The sequence below is a fragment of the Bos javanicus genome, chromosome 6 (genome assembly GCF_032452875.1).
Source record: "Bos javanicus breed banteng chromosome 6, ARS-OSU_banteng_1.0, whole genome shotgun sequence".
NCBI classification, from domain to species: Eukaryota; Metazoa; Chordata; class Mammalia; order Artiodactyla; family Bovidae; genus Bos; species Bos javanicus.
In genome coordinates, this window is record NC_083873.1 from 70,247,104 (window position 1) to 70,256,009 (window position 8,906).

Genomic DNA, 8,906 nt, shown 5'->3' on the forward strand with positions numbered 1-8,906 from the left:
AAGTCCCAACCACCCCATGCGGGAGATGAGACGTAGGCACGTGGTTTCTTTCCAAAGGTGTCCTAATTGAGAGTAAGGCCCGATGAACTTGGCCCACGGACAGTCTGCAGGTGCACACAGTCTGCTGGCACACTGAGAACCCTCAGCTGGCAGGAGAGCAAGCTGTAGCTTGCAGGAGGCTCCAGGCATATACTTTCCCCAATCTCTTACCTCTGCAAACAAATTATTAGCAGTTTTTACATTTCCCTTTAGGGGAATCAATGCTTATTGACCTTGACACCTTTCTGGCACTCAGCCCATCTAGCCCTGTTTACATCTCCTTAGTTAAAAAAGGAGGAAAGGAAGGAAGGGAGGAAGGGATGGGAGGGAGGAAGGAAAGAAAGAAAAAGAATAAAAATGCTACCTCAAAGACTTGTAAAAAATAGACTGAAACTCACCTTAATGATTCTCAGCTGTGAGTGGGTTCTTTGGAGTCACGTCTCCAAAGGCTTCAGATCCATTTGTTTAAACTTCTACTTCCTGTAGAGATTCAGAAGAAAAAGGGCAATGGGTGCATTAGCACGGTAAGGAAGAGGTCTAAACTTCTCTTCACTGTAATAATCTGCACTTTTCTTTCACTTCCTTCAGGGTTAATGGAAATCAAGTTCCAAGCAGTTCAAGGCTTTCATGTCACAGGTGGAGAAACTATTCTGTAGCCTAGATAATCATGGCAGGTTGGATGTTTCGTGGGCTTCCCAGGTGCCACTGCCAAAGAATCTACCTGCCAGTGCAGGAGACACAAGAGACGGGTTCGATCCCCGGGTTACAGAAATCCCCTGGAGGAGGGTATGACAACCCCCTCCAGTATTCTTGCCTGGAGAATCCCATGGACAGAGGAGCCTGGCAGGCTTCCATCAATAGAGTTGCAAAGAGTCAGACACGACTGAAGTGATGTAGCACGCATGCGAGCATGTATGTTGTGTTCATTGTTAAGCTCCCTCATTTTAATCTGGTATATCAAATTTCTTGATGATAACAATAGTAGCTCACATAAATTGAGGCACCAACCCGTACCCTTACAGGCATCCTCTCTTTTAACTTGAATAACCTTGATCTCTGTAGGGACTCATGTTTCCAGTGCCTGCTTTGACTGAGTAGGTTGGTTTGCCTAACTCTGGAATTTAGTATCAAGTAGCCTGCCCATGTGAACTGCATTCTCCAATAGCAGCTTTCTTTAAAAAAGTGATACTTTGGTTTCCAGTTATATATCTCAATGCATCCTGCACTTGGTCAGGGAAGAGGAGTGCTGGTTGCTAGGCTGTCCCAAACCCCCAAAGATTCCATTTCATGCAGCTGCCTTCTGCGCCCACGTCACACATAGCCTGTAGGTGTGTCACATCCTTTTCTCCATCACAGCAAAGTTTGTGTGTACCATTATGACCTCTCTGAATATAGATGCTGGGTAGGCATTGGCCTCCCTTATAAGACAGAAAGTGAGACCCACCAGCAGTCAGAGTTCACCATGGATGAGAGTCCAGACCTTATACTTAGGAGAAAACAGAGCTCAGAACCCACAAAGACCATGATTCTGTCACATGGGGGCCATCATCCCTGCTGCAGCTTACTGGAGCTGGGAGTGGGGTACCCAACCTAGGAGGAGACTGTCTATAGGTAAGTGTGAAACCTGTCTATAGATGTGTGCAAAGCCTGCAAAGATGTCACAGGGGCAGTGCCATTATTAAAGACAAGGACAATTACTACTGTTAATCAACCTTTTTCTACGTTTCAGGCATGGTGCTAAGTGCTTAAGACTGATTATCTTAATCACCTCCACTGCATCAAGTATTAGTATCACTATTATAGGGCTTCCTAGGTGGCACAGTGGTGCCTGCCTGGCAATGCAGGAGACCTGGGTTTGATCCCTGTGTCAGGAAGATCCCTTGGAAAAGGAAATGGCAACTCACCCCAGTGTTCTTGCCTGGGAAATCCCATGAACAGAGGAGCCTAGTGGGCTATGGTCCATAAAGTCAAAAAGAGTCAGATGCGAGTGAGCAACTGAACACACACACACTCATCACCAATGTGTAGATGTGGAGACTAAATCATGCAAGGGTGAAGAAAACCTGACCAGAAGAGAGAGGAAGGTATATTTCCAAAGTACAGTTGAGCTTTGAACAACATTTAAGGACGCTGACACCCCCAGTTGAAAATCCTTGTATAACTTTATGGTCACCCTTCCATATCCGTGGTTCCTCTATATCTGCAGATTTAACCAACATGGATCATGTAGTACTGGAGTATGTATGTATTGAAAAAAATCCGCATTAAGAGAACCCACGTAGTTCTGACCTGTGTCATTCAAGGGTCAACTGTAAAATGCAAACATTATGACTTATAGCATGAGTTTAGGAATTAAAATGCCTGCATTTGAATTTTCCATACTTGACTCTGATCTTTGGCACATACATAACATAGGCCAATAATGGTACCCACATCAAAGGATTGCTACGAAGTTTAGGAGGGTTAATACTTGTAAAGAGCTTAGAAAAGTTCCAGCACCTAATATACATGTCTAATAAATATTAGCACTGAGAATGACATTCTTTTTTCCTTACCCACAAATAACACTATGATATCATGTAATGGCAGAGTTGTCAAATCAAAACTAATTTTCTGTGCTCGCTTCGGCAGCACATATACTAAAATTGGAACCATACAGAGAAGATTAGCATGGCCCCTGCGCAAGGATGACACGCAAATTCGTGAAGCGTTCCATATTTAAAACAAAACAAAACAAAACAAAACTAATTTTCCTAAGATGGCTATCATCATCATCATCATTATATCTCATAAGCACATGGCAGATAAACAGTATTTCTTTCCATGAAGAAGGAGCTCCAGGTATGTTACACTAGTGTTGCCTCTCTGCCTACTCACTTACTCCTATTAATTCATTCAATGAACACCTTATTTGTGGCAGGTAATTTTCCTAAGCATTGGCAATACAGCAGTGAACAAACTGCTGCAGATAAAGAATTTGTAGGAAAAAACTCTGCCTTCTTGAAGCCTATATTCAAATGGATGTTGTATTTCCTGCATGTTCTGATTATATTTAGTATTTTGATGACCTTCTGCTGTCCTTCTCTTGAATCTGGATCTAGGCAGTGACCCTTGTCACAACTTCACAGCCATCAGGGGCTACACTAGAAAAGAGGTTCAAGAAGTGACTTCATTTGATTGGTCAGTCTGGAAGATGATGCTGGAGCCCAGCTCCCATCTCTTCTGCAGGGGTACACATGCCTCTCTGACCCCCATGTCTGTAAGCTTTAGAGGCTGCATCTGTGGTCCTCCAGGCTGGTCTATGACTAGGTAGGCTGATTTGCCAAATTCTGGGTCGAGAACCAATAGTTCAGTTCAGTCGCTCAGTCATGTCTGACTCTTTGCGACCCCATGGACTGCAGCACGCCAGGCCTCCCTGTCCATCACCAACTCCAAGAGTTTACTCAAACTCATGTCCATTGAGTCGGTGATGCCATCCAACCATCTCATCCTCTGTCGTCCCCTTCTCCTGCCTTCAATCTTTTCCAGCATCAGGGTCTTTTCCAATGAGTCAGTTCTTTGCATCAGGTGGCCAAAGTTTTTGGAGTTTCAGCTTCAGCATCAGTCCTTCGAGTAAATATTCAGGACTGATTTCCTTTAGGATGGACTGGCTGGATCTCCTTGCCGTTCAAAGGACTCTCAAGAGTCTTCTCCAACATCACATTTCAAAAGCATCAATTCTTCAACGCTCAGCTTTCTTTATAGTCCAACTTTCACATCCATACATGACTACTGGAAAAACCATAGCTTTGACTAGATGGATCTTTGTTGGCAAAGTAATGTCTCTGCTTTTTAATATGCTGTCTAGGTTGGTCATAACTTTTCTCCCAAGGAGCAAGCGTCTTTTAATTTCATGGCTGCAGTCACCATCTGCAGTGATTTTGGAGCCCAAGAAAATAAAGTCTGTCACTGTTTCCCCATCTAACAGTTGTGCATATAAGCCACATTCTCCAATATCAGCTTTGTCAGTGAAAAAAAGATGACTTCGTTTCCTGGCTGCCTTATCCTTTTGTCTGACTTTCACATGGCTCAGAAGTTGATCATGGAAGAGAAACATTGCTTACTGGGCTCTCTCAAGTGCCCACCGAGGTTTCCTTTGTACTACTGACTGCATTCTGTACACACAGCAGGTGCTATTTAATACACAGCTAATGTGCAACTTCATATCCAACATCAGTCAAGGATTGGCGAATGTTCATTACAGAACAACTGGCAAGAAAAATCTCTCTTCGCTAGAGGAGAACCCTAAAGGATTTAATTTACTGCGTCTGGCATAAAAGCGTCAGGGAATCAAAGGCATGCTTAGCAACTTGAGTGGGTGTTTTCTGTTGCCTGTTTACAGCGAGTGAAGAACATTACTCTGCAGTTAATGGCAGACATTAAATTGTAATTATACATTAATTATCATGCATATGTAGCAAAGCATACTTGTTTTATATGTCTGCATACCTCTCACAGTCATTCCTAGTTCAAGTTTTATAACACCCAAGGAATGTGGCTTAGCTCAAGAGAGCGTGAGCAGTGTTTCAATTTCTAAAACTCAGTGAGTGTTAGTTCACTTCAGTTTGAAAAAGACAACTTTGTCTACATGGCACATTGGTGGTGGGATTATGGGATAGACTAGAAAAATGAAAATTGTGTCTAAAAATCAAAGAGAAATAATTTCTAATCTTCAAAATTGAAAGTTTTGACTCCTTGATCTGATCTTCAAGATCTTTTCCATCTATATTTCTACAAATGCCTAAATTTCATAGTTGTCTTTCTGGCCACACCAAATGAGGTGAGTTTTTCTTACAAACTAGCTGTTTTCATCCAGCACAGAATCACACATTCATAGGTTGCAAAAATGAACACAGAAAGCTACCCTTAAAATTCTTGACTTTTAACAGTCACAGAAATACTTTTACCTCTGTGCTACCCAACATTTAAAAAAAAAATACTGGTTTAAAAGCACATAAAGTACTCCTTTATATAATTCAGAGAGCTAAGTACAGTCACTTTGGTTAGCTGTGACTTGTAGGTTGCCAGACTTTGGTTTGTGTCCCACAAATCCTACCACTGGCTTTCCCTATCTCCTCCTCCTCTGCTCTTCAGTCTCATCTTTCTCCACAGCCCTCCTTCAACAGTCCCTTCTTCAACTTGAGGTACCTGCTCAGACCTGCTGGTCCCACTCTGAAGCCCTCTACGCAGCATTCTATGATCAGACTGTTTTTTAGAAAACAATGCTTTTCTTCAGGCTAATGGAGGTGATGGTAATGACGAGACAGAGCCATTTGTTTATGTATTCCCTTTATTCAACAAACCAGGTCTGACCCCCAGTCTGTTGTAGAAACGGTGATAAGGACTGGTGATGTAAGGATGATCAAGGCACTCACCAGGTCCTGAAGGTGCACAGAAATGAGATAAGGATCAGTAGTGTCTGGGAGGCTTGCTACCATTCCCTCCCCTTACGCCCATGACAGACGTTCACAATTGATCATTCACTGCCCTCTTCCCCTCTTTGAACTTACATTCAATGTCACAGTCCATTTCAATTCAGTGCTCTAAGAAGCCACCATCAATGAGTTGGATCCAACATCTGAGCCCCAGTGAAGTATATCTACCATTTCCAAAGTCAGACCTGAAATTGAGGTGGAAATGGATTGGGGGACAACAGAGGATGAGATGGTTGGATGGCATCACCAACTCAATGGACATGAGTCTGAGTAAACTCCAGGAGTTGGTGATGGACAGGGAAGCCTGGCGTGCTACAGTCCATGGGGTCGCAAAGAGTCAGACATGACTGAGCGACTGAAATGAACTGAACTGAATAGACTGTCTCAGATGGATGGTTTTTGAGCAAGAGCTGTTTAAAGCATGCTTCTTGATCTGTGGAACCTGATGTGCAAGTACTGGTGTGGCCAGTTCCATCACACCAGGCACCATGCTTAGTGATTTCATGCAACATGTCATGTGACCCTCTTAACAAGACAATGAGGTCAGTGCTGCCAGTATCTCAAGTCTGGAGAAAAGCTGTGCACAGCAAGGCTACATAAAGCACCTCAAGTCTCACAACTAGAGTTATGAAGTTGTTGTTTAGTTGCCAAAGTAGGTCAATACAGAATCAATCTAACTCAAGAGCAACACAAGTTTCCATAGTGGAATGGGAGCCACAGGACAACTCAAGCTTCTCTATCTATACGTTTATTTTTAATCTAGAAGAAACACAGAAAATGTATTATGTGGGTTGTCATTGGCACCCTAAGTCAAATACTTGTCACACACAGCATGGGAGACACCCTGCAGGTGGAGAGCAGGTCTCCAAGGCAGAGGGTTAGCCATGGTGTCCCCTTTCTTCCTCGCTCTTCAGTTATAGAGAGCTACTGCTGTTCATACATGACTGGTTACTGTGTTATTCTAGACAGTAGAATCAGCAGTCTCTTCTATTGAGATGGATGAAACTATTTTTGAAACACCCTGAGTTTCACAAGTTGTCCTTTGGAAAAGTTCTGAATAGACTTGTCAAACTTAAAGATGAGTTCCCCATTTTTCTTCTATAAGGATGAAGTGTTTCATATTTCAGACCTTTACTCTGATGACAAATAGTATCTCGCAGGTATTTTTGAAAAAATAAACACACTTCATCTGTCCCCTCAAGGTAAAGGTAACATTTTAACAAGTAGGAAAGTCTTTCTAAAGAAACTCATATATGAGAAGAGCATTTTGGAAATGATTAGAATGTCTCGTCTCTTGGTACAAACAGTGTAAATATGCCACGTGTCAACACTCTTTCAAAAATTGGAAATACAATGTTTAACCTGTTAAAAGATCTCCCGAAGAATTTCAGTGGTTTTTGATCCACTGGTTAAAAATCCTAACAATATGAGAACAATGCAAGGCTATTTTGTAAGAACAATTGATAGACATCAAGGAATACAAAATTCCTAGCCAAATTCCAACCAAATTTGCATAATTTACAAATAAGACTAAGCAAACAAACAAAAAACACTTATCATTTATTAATTCCAGCCAGGAGTGCATTTCTTCTTTTAGCCACTGTGTCCCTTGGTAAGGAAACTTTTTCAGTTCTCACAGTCTTGCAAACCAAGGTTTGAACTCATCTGCATTAGCTTAGAACTATGTCAAACTGTTTCATCATAATGGATTAAACAAAGATTTACTAAACTGCTGCTCTTGCTAAAATGTATTGATTCTGTTCGATAAAAGCAAAATATTTTTTCACTGTTAAAAACTAAAATTAAAATCTGTAAGAATATTATTCCTCTCTTTTTTTTTCAAATGTTCCTTTTGTTTTTGTTTTTACTACACAGAATACACTGGCAGGGTAGTCCATATATATAATTGAAAAACAGATATGTGTAATTGGGGGTTTCCCTGCCTCTATTCCCAGGCATAAAGAATATGCCTGCAATACATGAGACCCAGGTTCGATTCCTGTGTCAGGAAGATTCCCTGGAGAAGGGAATGACAACCCACTCCATTATTCTTGCCTGGACAATTCCATGGACAGAGGAGCCTGGTGGGCTACGTCCATGGGGTCGCAAAGTTTCGGACATGACTGAGTGACTTAACACTTTCACACTTTCATACATAATTGGGAGGTGCTTAAAATTTGTTTTATTAAAGATATACAGCCAGGAAAGAATGTTGGGAGCTGCAATATTCTCTACAGCTTTGAGAAGTGTAGTCAGTGGAAAGGAGGTGAAGGCACTAAAGGATATCAGTCAACACAGAGCCTGACATCTTTACCTGTATTAAGGGTGACTCTATTTTATAGATTGCTTCTAATTGTGTTCAGCTACCTGATTAGATGCCAGAACCTTACATCCTTTACCATCTGAAGCACCAGGGAAGCCCACATCCCTGTCCCGTGCACTACAAGTTGGCCCAGGGCAATCCCATGGATGGACTGGACTGTATCCAGCTCCTTCTCAATGAGCGTTGAGCTTGGGAAGAAAAACACAGAAGGGGAGCCCTGTTTTCTGATGGACTCGCACAACGCCTCCCTGACCTGGCTGGGTTGACCCTAACACTGCACCGTGTGGTCCCTGATTACATTCTCCCCCTGCCACCTAGGCTAAAAGGCTGCCCTGCCCTTCCATCAGCACAGCTAATCCAAGTGTCAACAGAGGAATCAGGAATAGTTAATATAATCCCCTCACAGTCTCATAAACCAAGGGAAAGATTATCTAGAGGCTCAAGGATTGCACGAGCTGTTTGAACATGAACAGCTACAGGCACACCTTCTGGAATTGGAATTGTCTGCCCCCTCCCTCTTCTTTCCCCTCGTTCTGGGCGGAATTTGGGCACCTCCTCCTCCTAGGAGTTCATGTGCCACCCCTGAGTCTTGTTTCCAAGCCTGATGACAGCAAGTGCTCATCTCTGCAGGTAACTGGCAAAACTGACCTTCTACCTGGAAGGCTTTCTTCAATCCATCCTCTCTGATGTCATTTTGGATGGCCTTTGCATCTTTGAGTGTCTTTGTGCAGTGAATGGGGGTTCCCAGGTGCTGCAGTGGTAAAGAATCAGGAGACATGGATTTGATCCTTGGGTTGGAAAGATCCCCTGGAGAAGGAAATGGCAACTCACTCCAGTATTCTTGCCTGAAAAATCCCATGGACAGTGGAGCCTGGCGGGCTACAGTCCATGGGGTCACAAAGAGTCAGACATGACTGACTGAGCATGCACACTTGCTGTCAATGACAGAGAGCCTGAGTGTTCAGGGCTCCTCAGAGGCACTGATTAACCTTTCAGTCTGTAAACACCTCCTCTGTTACATCAATTGTTTTCCCAGGATTTGTCCTCACATTACAGGACAAAGCCTATCC

At 42.7% G+C, this 8,906-nt stretch overlaps 1 non-coding gene across 1 annotated transcript; it reads left to right on the plus strand.

Moving 5' to 3' along the window:
- The first annotated feature begins 2,654 nt into the window (after positions 1-2,654).
- Positions 2,655-2,761, plus strand: LOC133250160 (U6 spliceosomal RNA). The gene has a single exon (XR_009737264.1). It is a non-coding gene; the product is annotated as a U6 spliceosomal RNA (small nuclear RNA).
- The last annotated feature ends 6,145 nt before the right edge of the window (positions 2,762-8,906 follow it).